Source organism: Pongo pygmaeus, chromosome 9 (genome assembly GCF_028885625.2).
Source record: "Pongo pygmaeus isolate AG05252 chromosome 9, NHGRI_mPonPyg2-v2.0_pri, whole genome shotgun sequence".
In the NCBI taxonomy this organism is placed as follows: Eukaryota; Metazoa; Chordata; class Mammalia; order Primates; family Hominidae; genus Pongo; species Pongo pygmaeus.
Window position 1 is genome coordinate 88,760,002 of NC_072382.2, and position 15,020 is coordinate 88,775,021.

General features: G+C 35.8%; 1 long non-coding RNA gene across 2 annotated transcripts in view; it reads left to right on the top strand.

Moving 5' to 3' along the window:
* LOC134740271 (uncharacterized) overlaps positions 1-15,020 on the top strand; it is a 332,371-nt gene that overhangs the window by 37,636 nt on the left and 279,715 nt on the right. The window lies entirely within an intron of this gene.

The following is a 15,020-nucleotide window of genomic DNA, read 5'->3' on the forward strand; positions in this document are numbered from 1 at the left end:
GTATGAATTGTTTTTCCCTTCTGAAAGTTTTTAGGATCTGTTCCTTAGGCTTGGAGCTGTGAACTTTCTTAGTGATGTGAGTTGATGGGAACACTTTTCCTTTATGTGTTGGGTGCTTTGGAACTCCTGTTGTAGACAAGGAAAACTTTCTTGTATTAATTTTTTTTGATAATTTTATTTCCTCATTTTTCTTTCCTTGCTTTCTGGAACTCCTGTTGTTTGGATATTGGACAGCCTGGATAAATGCTGTGATTTTTTTATTTCTATTGTATATTACTTTTAATTTTTTATATATTTAATTTTTTATATATTATTTTTTATGTATATTTTTTCTATTGTATATTACTTTTAATTTTTTCTTCTAGGAGATTGTCTCAGTTTTAATCTTCCAAAGCTTTTGTTGAATTGTTATTTCTGATATTATTATTATCATTTTATTTCCATGAGGTGTCTTTTGTTCTCTGACAATTGTGATATCTTTTACTTGAGGTAAAAGATGTAGTGTCTTATTTTATGTCTCTGAGGAAAGCAATTTTTTCCATTCTTCCCATATTATTTTCTTTTCCTATGACTTCAATATATTTTTCTTTTTTCCATTTAATTTTCATTTTAATGACTGCTGGTATCAGTGTTAATGTTTCTATTTTAGTGTGAGGCACTCAAAGGCTAACAGCTCTCTGATGGAAGACTTGTTAACCAGTAGGCTTCACAAATGCAATGGTTGGATAGCAAGGCAGCCAGCTCAGTTGGAGGTCCCCAAATATAACTCTCTAGAGATCTTTTCCTTGGGATTGCACAGTTTCTGCACTCTCTTGCTTAGATGATATAGTCTGGTTTCAAACACCTGGGATGAGGACATTGGAGGGAGCAGTGTGTAGACTCTCATTTAATCCTCTGTTTCAGTCAGTTGCTTCTTGCTTATGCCTGCAAGTCGAGTCACTGTGGTCCAGTTTCTCTGGACCCTGAGACCTGTTCCCCTTCTTGGTCTGGGATACTTATGTGCCTCGCTGAGTAAAGGTAGGAAGGGGTCCTGTGTGTCTTGTTTTCAGGTTTATGCCCTACCACAGGCCTTCGTTGGGATTTCTGGAGGGAAGGAGAGATCAATTCACATGTTGAATAGTAGATGTGAGTAGGGGTAGAGCAAGTTACCTAACCTCTCTTTTCCTCACTTTCCTCATCTGCAGGATAGGAATAATAATGGTACCTGCCTCATAAAGTTATTGTGAGCATTAAATGAGTTATTACGTGTAAAGTGCTTATAACAGTGTTAGACTATGGGAAGTTCTCAGTAAGTGTTCCCCATTGTTATTTATTAATATTAGTGTTCAAAATGCCAACAACTTTCTGCTTGGCTTTTTGTACCTCTCTTGATTAAAAAATACAAAACAAAACAATACACCTTGGATCAGAGCACTGAGCAAGAAGCTAGAACCATGTAAGACACAGAGTAGTTTCTCAATAAATGTTTCCTAATTTTTAATGTGTCCTTATTTTCTTTACCCAAGTAGATCCCACGCACCTCTGTATACCCTGAGGGTCTGATTTAGTGCTTATACATACTAGCTATTCCCACAAGTATCTGGATTGAACCAAACTGAATTTTTAGTGGGACTTCTTTTGGAAAACAGAGATACACTACAAATCTTGATTTAAATGTCAATAAATCGAGTTAAAATATATAATTACTGACCAAAATTTTAGCAGTGCTTCTTCAAGATAAAAATATTTTGAAGGATCTTTTCTTTTTATTACTTTTTTTCCCTTCTATGAATGCCATAAAAGAGTTCAGTGAGCAAATATTGCATTGTGTATGCTGTGGTTCTTCAGGTTTCATGCATTTCTTGGGATGAATTTGTTTTAGTGGTGCCTGCTCATCAGGATGCTGAATTTTCTTTCTTATATTTAACCTCCATAGCAAATTTGAGTCTGTGACAATGTCAGAATGTTTAAGTTTTCTCGATTTGAGATATTAAGTGAGAATTCATTCTTCACTTATTCTTAGGAAATGGATACTGTTTTCAATCCTGGCTCAGTACCTAGAAAGATGGTTATTTTGTTTTGAGTGTTCTGCAGACTAAGCCATGTAGGTATGTTTGTAGAACTCAGCACTAGTAGGTAGGTTGATGCAGCCCAGGGGCAAGGTAGATCCTACTTTGAAGACTCCTACTGGGAACCCTGTGACATAAGATTAGACAGCTCAAGGATATGGGCTCTGTAGTGTCAAGAACCCACAAAGGAATGGAATCTGAGACTGTGTGCCAGTACAAGTGGGGGTCTCCATAGGGGAATCAGAGGAAGATCCTGGACTGAACACTGTGCACGATTTGCCTTTTGCTTCCTCATTCCAATGTATGTAAAACATAAATCAAGAAATATAATTACATTTCTATAGTCAATTTCAAAACATTTGGACAAACTTGCACAGATAACATTTCTCCCCTCAGCCCCCTGTTATCTTGTGGAACTGTATTTGGAAGTTATTTTAAATTACTTTAGGACATAATGTTCTTGTCTTGACTGCTTTTCATGTCAAGTAAGGTTCAGGGCAGCTCAACTGATACTGTGAGGGCTCATATTTGGGAGAGAATTAAAGATTCTGGAGGCTAAATTTATTTAAATATCTCAATCCAGTCCTTATCCCACCATCACTTGAAAGTTTTACCAAGCTATGTGTTCTCTACTTTGTGGATGCTCTGTTTCTGTGCTTAAATCTGCCTAAGCAAACTGTCTGCATGAAATGAGAAACCAAGCCATCCTAGATAATTTTGGAACATACCTTTACGTGAATCCCCCTTTCTTCTACTCTAAGAGTACCTTTTGGCATGGAGAAAATAAATCTTGAAATTATTTATAACATTGATCATTAGACTCTTTGGTCTAGGCAAACCCATTCTTAGTTGAATAAAATAACTTAGGCTGATTTTACGTTAGAGGAGCTTAATTCTTCTCACAAGTCCATAACACTTACCCACCCTGAATCGTAAGACACTAGAAACTTCTTTCTTTGGCTTTGAGTTTCTGGAACCAATCTTGACTTTAGGACATGGTATCTGCTTTGTAGAGAGCTGGCAAAGAGATAATGTGCTTGCAATTTTCTGGGCCTTTCCCTGGTGATTTGGTTGGCAACTTTAAGAAAGTAAACTAAAAACCTGAACAACAGGCTAAATGGACTAACTCACAAAGTTATAAATGTTTATAGGTGTTGGCAGTTATGCAAATGTTTGACACATACTTTTTCTACAATAGATGTAAACAATAAGTCATGCCACTTCTAAAAAGCCATGCTTCTGTATGACACTAACAATGGGGTGGAGATGGCATGCAAGAAGACACTTCTATCCATCATGAAGGCAACTGACTATAAGTGGCAGAGCTCATATGCCAAAGGGAAGTCTGGCCTACTTTATTTTTGCTGAGAGTAAAAGATTATTATCTTTTGCAGATGCAAGTTTGAAGGGAGTAATAGACCTAGTTACGGAGGCAGAGGCAACATTTCCCAACCTCAGTAAAGGACAAAGCCAAATGTACCCTCATTTATTTTCTGACCTTGCTTTCTCCAAAGATTAGATGTCCTTAAAATTACAAATAAACTTAACAGTCTTAAACGAAGGTAATAATTAATGGTATGCGAGACTTACATATATTTTCTTATCGTCTAAAGGAGTTGAGCACTCCATGTTAAGTACAAACTACTAAAAAATAAGAGAATTATCCAAACAATATAATGTCTAAGGGGGAATATCCACTGCATTTCAGATTAAAATTGAGGTCTATGCAACCAATTTATAGGCCTGCAATATTTTAGAGTCCCTTTCAATGCGAAGTAATTCCCCACTCTTTAGAATGTCTGAACTTTCTTCTTATTTAACATATTTTCAGTAAGAAGTACTTTATTCTTCATGCTTCAAAAAATCATTGATGGTTATGGAAAAAAAAGGACATTCTTTGGATTTCTATTGATGAGAAGTTTACTCTGTAACTCAAAGAAAGGCAAGCCACATTGTTCTTCCTCTGAAAAGGTTTTTTAATGCCAATATCCAAAGATTACTCACTGATTCCATGGGTACTCCAAGCACTAGAAGCATATGTACATCCGCTCAATATCCTTAATCAATGTGACACTTGAATTAAGCTAATTTATTCAGTGCAAACTTGACCTTGAATTGTAGAGTACTGTTTTAAAGTTGTATGAAGGAACTTTACCTACTAGGAAGAATTCTAATTAGTGTATGATGAGAAAAGGCACTTAATTTGGCTCATCGACTTGTCATTGTTCAGAAAATGATGACATTGTTTGGAAGTCACATAGAAGATTTCACACTAAATACTCTTTGGATAAATGGATAACCAGGTATACTTTGCAGTGGGAGTATTGAGGGCTGAAATTCCTAGTTGTCTTGCTCATCCATGAATGAAATTAAACAATGCTGAAGATTTAAATGCACCCTATACCTGAAAGCACATCTTTGATAGAAGTCCAAATTCTTCCCATTTTTTTCCTCTGTCATCTGAATATTTGCATGCAATAAGCAGCTATTTAAAAAGAAGTCCAATAGTCTCACTGTTAATTTTCATCTATCTATACATTCAAAAACATTTATTTAGAGTCTACCAACGGCTTAGTGGGGTTTGGTGTTTGAAACACAGAAGTTAATAGGGCATACTTCTGTTTTCTAGAGGCTTTTAGACTGACATATAAACAGGAAATTAAAATGTAGTGTTGCAACTGGGATAACAGGTAAGCCAGAGTTCTGTGGTCATCTCAGTGCATCCCAAATGAGGTAAAGTAGTGTATCCAAGGTTATTACAAATATTTATTGCGTTTTTTATAATTGTAAAGCTATGCTTATTATAGAATATAATGTAAATATAAGAACACATTGGCACTGTTGTAACTATAGATATAAATTCAACTGTCTATTTTTAACATTCCTTTTAGTAGTCACAGATATTTTCTTTGACTTCTAATCTAAGAAGAGAGAAGAAAGACCCTCTTCAAAGAGTCCCACTCACAACACTCACGACTCTTCTTCAGAGTTCTTGTTACCAAGACAATTCCACATTAGTCTGTGAGATTATTTGATTGTTTGTCCCCACACTATGCTATAAACTCTTATCAGGTCAGAGACCTAGTCTTTTTCTAATTCATTTTTGCATCCAGAGCACCTTGCAGAGTGCTCTTCTCACAGCAGATATTTAATAAATTTTTGTTGGATGGATGGATGGATGGGTAAATGAAAGGATGAATACAGGAGAACTGGAATACTAGGAGGTAGAACTCTCTTGCAGAAATGATGTGGCCTGGATAGGGAATGACACTGGGGCTACAGAAATAAGAGATAGGAAAGTAAAGCAGGACTTGCTTTTGATGAAGTTTCTAAAGTGAGGGAGAAACAGGCGACAAGGATGACAGCCAGATACATAGTCTCAAGGATGGTAATGCCCTTCCTTGAGACAGACTGATAAATTGTATCCTAGTACTATAAAAGGACTTACAGAGGTAAAGAGCAATGGTCAGTAACTGGCAAGAAATGAAAAAGAATGAGAAAGGCTCTAAAACATGGGGATCAGATGTGTTCCGAAGAGCCTTCAGGAGAATTACTAAAAAACTTTGCACCTTGATTTAGTGAGGCATTTAGCAAATCCATTTGTATTAGTTTCCTATGATTGTTATAACAAATTTCCAGAAACTTGGTGGCTTAAAACAACAACTCTTTCCAATGTTCTAGAGGCTAGAAGTCTGAAATCAAGGTGTTGGCAGGACCACACTCACTCTGATGGCTCTAAGAAAGAATACTTCCTTACCTTTTCCTGCTTCTGGTGCCTCCTGGTATTCCTTGACCATGGCAGAATAATTCCAGTCTTTGCTTCCATCTTTATATAGAGATAATCTTTGACTTAAAATGAAATTACCTTAAAATAATCTCATTACAAATGGAAAATATTGTCAGTTAAAATGCATTTTATACATTTAACCTACTGAATATCATAGCTTAGTCTTGCCTACCTTAAATGTGCTCAGAGTACTTACGGTAGCCTACAGTTGGGTAAAATAATCTATCAAAAACATGTATTATAGTAAAGTATTGAATGTTTCATGTAATTTGTTGAACAGCATTCTGAAAGTGAAAAACAGAGTGGTTGTATGAGTACACAAAGTACAATTTCTACTGAATGTGTATTGCTTTTCCATCCCTGTAAAGTTGAAAACTTGTTAAGTTGAACCATTGTAAGTTGGAGACCATCTATAAAGTATCCTTTTATTGCTGTGTCGTCTTCTTATAAGGACACCAGTCATTGGATTTTGTGCCGATCCTAATTCAGTATGACTTTATTTTAACACAATTACATCTGCAAAGATCCTATTTCCAAATAAGGTCACATTCAGAGGTTTTGGGTGGAAATGAATTTTTTGGGGGGGACCTTGTTGAACCCACTATACTATTTACCATATTCTTGTGAACAAGATGGAAAAATACGAGCTGAATGAAAAGCTTTATGAAAAGTTTTGACTGATGGATGTGTGTCAGTTGTTTTGTAATGAAATTTTGAAGAGCCTTTGGACCACTATTGTACATATTTCATCTATGACTTGGATGTGGAGAAATAATTCTTATGGCAGAAAGTAAGCAAACCCCTTTAGAGTCCTAACTCAGCCACTTACTGGCTATGTGGCTTGAGCAAGACACACATCCATGTTTCAGACTAGGTAATTCTAAATCTCTGGGTTCAAATACCAAGTGATTCTGACTTAAATGTAACATACTTCCTTTTAACTACATAGTTGAATTAATAAACAGCTTAAGTTGTGAGGGGCCAAAAATGAAGAGGGAAGTTCATAGAGGTTTAACATGTGAATCTAGGAGGCCAAGATATGACTGAATGGGGATTAAGTGAAACAGGTATCAGGCTTGGTAACTGGAGGGCTTGGAGACAGAAGATGAGGTACTATGAGGCAGAGCATTGGAACTGAGTCCTCTCCTAGCCACACACGTCTCAGGCCATCAGAGCTATTACATCTTAAGTAAAAAGATGGATCAAAAAAATCTCCCAACAAGGAAGCTGGTCTCATACCCTTAGGGAGTCCACTCCCCTATACATATCAATCAGTCCCCACACAGCAGAGTGAAGCATGCAGGATTCAGCATGGCTCAATGCTGGACTGGACGTGTGACTTCTCTCACCTAAGTCTCTGGTAAGAAAGAAACCTCCCTCTGAATTCACAATAGTGACCCTTAATCTTTTACAGATTTGGAATGATCTGAGAGATTGACACAGAAATGGTGAGTGATTTCTCTGAGGTACCTAGAAGAAGCAATGTAAAAACCATTCTGGAGCGACACTATTTCAACACAGGCTGTAAGAAAGACCCTGATATAAAGTCTTAGTGAAAATAAACTCATAATAAAAAATGTAAAACTCCCCCCAAAACAATCTATTATGAACAAGAATTAACAGGCAAACATACACCTACAAATGGCAGTATTAGATTCCTAAACCCTTTAGATAATGACACAATGCAATGGAAGCTATCAAATATGTATTTTATAAATAGTGTTTTTATTTAAAAACAATATTAGATTTACAGAAAAATTGTAACTATAGTACAGAGAGTTTATCTAAACCCACACTCAGTTTCTTCTATTATTAAAAATTTGCTATAATTAATGAACCAATCTCTCTATATTATTACTGTTAACATTATAAAGTAAAGTTGATACTTTGTTCAGATTTTCTTAGTTTTACCTAATGTCTTTTTGTGTTTGAGGATCCCATCCAAGATACCACATTACATTTGGTTGTCATATCTCCTTAACCTCCTCTTGGCTGTGACAGTTTCTCAGACTTTCCTTGTTTTTGATGACCTTGACAGTTTTTTAGATATACTGGTCAGATATTTTATAGAATGTACCTACGATTTGTTGGATGTTTGTCTCATGATGAGATTGGGCTCATGTTTTTGGGGAGAACACTACAGAGGTAAAGTACATTTTCATCACATCATACCAAGGACACATATTATCAACATCACTTCTCAGTGTTAATATTGACATTAATCACTGGGCTGAAGTAATGTTTGTCAGATTTCTACAACCTTATTTTTTTTTTTTTACCCTTTTCATACAGTACTCCCTGAAGCACATCTGTATGCACAGACTGCATTAAGGAGTGGGAAGGTACATTCCGCTTCCCTAAGGACAGAGTATCTATAAAAACATGTTGAGTTCATCTGCATGGAAAAATATGCCTATTCTCCATTTATTTGATCATTTATTCATATCAGCAACAATAGATGGATATTTAATTTATACTGCAGATTACAAACCAGTACTGCTTTATTAATTTTGTTGCTGAAATTGTTCTAGCTTAGGCAATCCAAAGCTTTTTCAGCTGGCTTCTATGTCTCTTTCTCATGCCCTCATCATGTAGTTTTATTTTTTTAAATTTTTCTTAGCATATTTTTACTTTTAGGCATTGCAAGATGCTCCAGGCTTATCTTGTACATTTTCTGCTCTAGTTCTAAAATCAATCATTTCTCCAAGTGGCTGTGGTTCTTTCTATTGCAAATGGTATTAGAAACCAAGATCTTGGCACTAGGTGTGCTCATTGCTACATGGTTATTATTGCTTCTTGTTCTTTCAGCTGACAGAGAAAAGAAATATATGTATCTACACTTACCCATGTATATAAATATTAATATAGATATTTACATATGTAACATCTGTATTTATATTAACCTAAGCCTGAGTTTATACTAATGTCTACAACTCTAGTCCATTACCATATAGATAATTCTAGCCACCTCCTTTTGTTTATAAGTAATTTCCATCTTCAAAAATAAGAAGCCTGGCTCCCACTATCCACCATCTTTAATCTTTCAATATATGGTGATATCAGAACTGTTAGCTATGGGAAACAGCTTTATCAAATAAAGTACAGTGCTTACATAGGTTCTACTAAAATACATATTGTTAAGTGATTGCATAAATAAATGACATTAAAATATAATAAACCATTGAGTGGGCTAAACTGCATATTAAACTCAGAGAATTGGAATTTAAAAAATTGATCTCAGCAAATTTCTCAGAACATGTGTATCAGACAGAAAGAAATGGAAAATAAAAGAAGATACATGACATTAAGGATAGAATAAGAAGGCTCAATATTTGTTTAATAGGGATTTCAGAAATAGAATAAAGTGAGAATGGGAAAGAGGAGATATTTTAAATCATGGTAAAGATTTTGTCCATAATTTTTAAAATAGATGAATTCTCAGAAAATATAAGAAAAATTTCCAAGCAAAAGTCAGAGAAAGATATCCTCACCTTGATGTATATTGTAAAACTGACAAATCCTAAATGCAATCAGAGAAAGATTGATTATCTAAGAAAGAATTAAAATTTGTCAGCCAACTTTTTCAACAGCAGTGTTAGAAATTAAGACTGCAGAAGATTTTCTATGTGCTGAAATAAATAACCATCAGCCTAAAACTCTACACTTTAAGTGCAAGTTCAAAATAAACACATTTTCAGATAAACACAAACTGAATTAGTTTACCACTAATAGATCCTCACTGGAAATGATTCTACGGAGTTTACTTCATGTGATAAATTTACAAAAATGCATACTTTTCCTCTTTCAGGAAGGAGAAAATTAAACCCAAAATGAAAAATTTTGAAGCAAAAATATTGACAAACATGGAAATTTATAAAATAAGCATTAACTGTTTAAACAACATTAATAGTGAATAAAGTTTAGAATAAGTAAGTTATAAAACATTGAACTACTGGATAACAATAGACTGTAAGATGGAGGGTGATTGTGGTAAAGCATTCTAAGAATCTTAAATTTAGGGGAAGTGAATTTGATTTTTTTAAAGTTGAGGATACATGTTAAACAGAAAAATAGATTATCTTACTTTCAAACAATGAGAGGACAAAAGAGGAATAAAATACGTGTGATCAATAAAACAGATGAATAAGAAATAATAAGTAAAAAGGCACAAAATAAAAACCTAGAATTAAGTCCGAGTACACAATGATAATACTATGATTAATCATACTTAAAATACCAGTTAAAAGACATGCAGACCTCTCAGCAGAATCCCTACAAGCCAGAAGAGACTGGGGACCAATTTTCAACATTCTTAAAAGAATTTTTAACCTAGAATTTCATATCTGGCCAAACTAAGCTTCATAAGCGAAGAAGAAATAAAATCTTTTTCAGACAACAAATGCTAAGGGAATTTGTCGTCTCCAGGTCTTGCAAGAGCTCCTGAAGGAAGCACTAAATATGGAAAAGAAAAACTGTCACCAGCCACTACAAAAAACACACTGAAATATACAGATCAGTGACACTATGAAGCAAATTCATAAACAAGGCTGCAAAATAACCAACTAGCATCACGATGTAAGGATCAAATTCACACATAGCAATATTAACCTTAAAAGTAAATGAGCTAAATGCCGCAATTAAAAGACACAGAGTGGCAAGCTAGATAAAGAGTCAAAATCCATTGTTGTGCTCTATTCAAGAGACCTATCTCACATGCAGGGACACACATAAGATCAAAATAAAAGGATGAAGGAAATTTTACAAAGCAAATTTAAAACAGAAAAAAGTAGGGATTGTAATCCTAGTTTCTGACAAGATAGACTTTTGTTGGGAATAGGCCTCCAAAATCTGGCCATAAACTGGCCATAAACAAAATCTCTGCAGCACGGTGACATGTTCATGATGGCCGTGACACCCACACTGGAAGGTTGTGGGTTTGCTGGAATGAGGGCAAGGAACACCTCGCCCACCCAGGGAGGAAGACTGCTTAAAGGCGTTCTTAAACCACAAACAAAAGCATGAGCGATCTGTGCCTTAAGGACATGCTCCTGCTGTGGATAACTAGCCAAACCCATCCCTTTATTTCGGCCCATCCTTTTGTTTCCCGTAAGGAATACTTTTAGTTATACTTTTAGTTAATCTATAATCTATAGAAACAATGCTTATCATTGGCTTGCTGTCAATAAATATGTGGGTAAATCTCTGTTCAAGGCTGTCAGCTCTGAAGGCTGTGAGACCCCTGATTTCCCACTCCACACCTATATATTTCTGTGTGTGTGTCTTTAATTCCTCTAGCGCCACCAGGTTAGGGTCTTCTTGACGGAGCTGGTCTTGGCAGACTTTAAATCAACAAAGATCAAAAAAGACAAACAAAGGCATTACATATTGGTAAAAGGGTCTATTCAACAAGAAGAGCTAACTATCCTAAATATATGTGCATCCAATACAGGAGCACCCAGATTCATAAAACAAGTTCTTACTGACCTACAAAGAGACTTATACTCCCACACAATAATAGTGAGAGATTTTAACACCCCACTGTCAATATTAGATCATTGAGACAGAAAATTAACAAAGATATACAGGGCTTGAACTCAGTTCTGGACCAAGCTGATCCAACAGATACCTACAGATCTTTCCACCCCCAAACAACAGAATATACATTCTTCTCAGTGCCACATGGCACTTACTCTAAAACTGATTACATAATTGGAAGTAAATCAGTCCTCAGCAAATGCAAAATAACTAAAATCATAACAGTTTCTCAGACCACAGCACAATCAAATTAGAACTCAAGAGTAAGAAACTCACTCAAAATTACACAAATACATGGAAATTGATGAAAGTGACTCTGGGTAAATCATGAAATTAAGAGAGAAATAAGAAGTTCCTTGAAACCAGTGAAAACAGACAGGGTACCAGAAACTCTGGGATGCAGCTAAAGTGGTGTTAAGAGGAAATTTGACAGCACTAAAATGCCCACAATGAAAAGCTCACAAGATCTCAAATTGACATTCCAGCATCACAACTAAAAGAACTAGAGAACCAAGAGTAAGCAAACCCCAAAGCTAACAGAAGACAAGAAATAACCGAGATCAGAGCAGAACTGAAGGAGATAGAGACACAAAAAACCTTTCAAATAGCAATCCAAGAGCTGGTTTTTTGAAAAAATTAATAAAAAAGATAGACTGCTAGCTAGACTAATAAGAAAAGAGAGAAGAATCAAATAGACAAAAATGATCAAGGGGATATCACCACTGACTGCACAGAAATACAGACAACCATCAGAGAATACTTTAAACAGGTCTATGCAAAAATAAACTAGAAAATCTAGAAGAAATGAATCCATTCCTGGACACATACATCCCCCCAAGACTGAACCAGGAAGAAGTTAAATCCCTGAATAGGCCAATGACAGCTTCTGAAATGGAGGCAGTAATAAATAGCCTACCAGCCAAAAAAAGCCCAGGACCAGATGGATTTACAACTGAATTCTACCAGAAATACAAAGAAGAGCTGATACCGTTTCTTCTGAAACTATTTCAAACAATTGAAAAGGAGGGACTCCTCCCTAACTATGAGGACAGCATCATCCTGACACCAAAACCAGGCAGAGATACAATAACAAAAAAGAAAACTTGAGGCCAATATTCCTGATGAACATCAGTGCAAAAATTCTCACTGGCAAACCAAATCCAGCTGCACATCAAAAAGCTTATCCACCACTATCAAGTTGGCTTCATTCCCAGGATGCAAAGCTGGTTCAACATATGTAAATCAATAAATGTAATTCATCACATAAACAGAACCAAAGACAAAAACCACATGATTGTCTCAATAGATGCAGAAAAGCTCTTTGATAAAATTCAACATCACTTCATGTTAAAAATTCCCAAGAAATTAGGTATTGAAGGAACATACCTCAAAATAATAAGAGACATCTATGACAAACCCACAGCCAATATCATACTGAATGGGCAAAAGCTAGATGCAATCCCCTTGAAAACTGGCACAAGACAAGAATGCCCTCTCTCACCACTCCTATTCAACATAGTATTGGAAGTTCTGGCCAGGACAGTCAGGCAAGAGAAAGAAATTAAAGGTATTCAAATAGGAAGGGAGGAAGTCAAATGTCTTTTTTTTGCAGATGATATGATTCTATATCTAGAAAGCCCCAGCATCTCAGCCCAAAAGCTTCTTAAGCTGATAAACAACTTCAGCAAAGTCTCATGATACAAAATCAATGTGCAGAAGTCACAATCACTCCTATACACTAACAGCAGGCAAGCAGAGAGCCAAATCGTGAATGAATTCCCATTCACAATTGCTACAAAGAGAATAAAAAGAGTTAACAGCTGGGATAACAGGGATGTGAGGGACCTCTTCAAGGAGAACTACAAAACTCTTCTTAAGGGAGCCAGGGAGGAAGGACACAAACAAATGAAAACTATTCTATGCTAATGGATAAGAAGAATCAATATCCATGAAAATGGCCATGCTGCCCAAAGTAATTTATAGATTCAATGCTATTCCCATTAAACTACCATTGACATTCATCACAGAATTAGAAAAAATTTTAAAATTCGTATGGAACCAAAGAACAGCCTGTATAGCCAAGACAATCCTCAGCAAAAAGAACAAAGTTGGAGGTATCACCCTACCAGCATTCAAACTGTACTGTAAGGCTACAATAACCAAAACAGTATGGGACTGGTACAAAAGCAGACACACAGACCTATGGAACAGAATAGAGAACTCAGAAGTAAGATCGCACATCTACAACCATCTGATCTTTGACAAACCTGACCAAAAAAAAGCAATGGGGGAAATAATTCATTTTATTTTTTCTATTCTATTCTATTCTATTCTTCTATTCTATTCTATTCTATTCTTTCTATTTATTCTATTCTATTCTATTCTATTCTATTCTATTCTATTCTATTCTATTATTTCTAATTCTATTCTGCTGAGATAGTCTTGCTATGTTGCCCAGGCTGGAATGCAGTGGCTCCAACCTGGCTCACTGCAACTTTTGCCTCCCAGGTTGAAGCAATTCTGCTGCCTGAGTCTCTCAAGTAGCTGGGATTACTGGTGTCTGCCACCATGCCTGGCTATTTTTTGTATTTTTAGTAGAGACAAAGTTTCACCATGTTGACCAGGCTGGTCTCAAACTCCTGACTTCAGGTGATCTGCCCACCTTGGCCTCCCAAAGTGCTGGAATTACAGGTATGAACAACCATGTGTGACCAGGATTTAATAAATGGTGCTGGGAAAACTTGCTATCCATTTGCTGAAAATTGAAACTGTACCCCTTCCTCACACCTTACACAAAAATTAACTCAAGATGGATTAAAGACTTAAATGTAAAACCAAAAACTATAAAAACCCTAGAAGAAAATCTAGGTACACACAAAGATTTCATGATGAAATCACTAAAAGCAATTGTGACAAAGGCAAAAATTGACAAACAGGATCTAATTAAGGAGCTTCTGCACAGCAAAAGTAACTAACATCAGAGTGAACAGGCAACCTACAGAGTAGGAGAAATATCTTTGCAATTTATCCATCTGACAAAGTTCTAATATCTGGAATATACAAGGAACACAAATTTACAAGAAAAAAAAAACAACCCCATTAAAAAGTGGGCAAAGGACATGAACAGACACTTCTCAAAAGAAGATATTCATGCAGCCAACAAACATATGAAAAAAAGCTCAACATCACTGATCATTAGAGAAATGCAAATCAAAACCACAATGAGACACCATCTCATGCCAGCCAGAATGGCCATTATTAAAAAGTCAAGAAACAACAGATGATAGTGAGGTTGCAGAGAAACCGGAGTGCTTTTACACCGTTGGTGAGAATGTAAATTAGTTTAACCATTGTGGAAGATGGTATGGTGATTCCTCAAAGATCTAGAACCAGAAATAATATTTGACCCGGCAATCTCATTACTGGTATATACCCAAAGGAATATAAATCATTCTATTATAAAGATACATGCATGTGTATGTTCAGTGCAGCATAATTCACAACTGCAAGGACACAGAATCAACCCAAATGTCCATCAGTGGTAGAGTGGATAAAGAAAATGTGGTATGTGGTACATATACACCATAGAATACTATGCAGCCATGAAAAGGAATGAGATAATGTCCTTTGCAGAGACATGGATGAAGCTG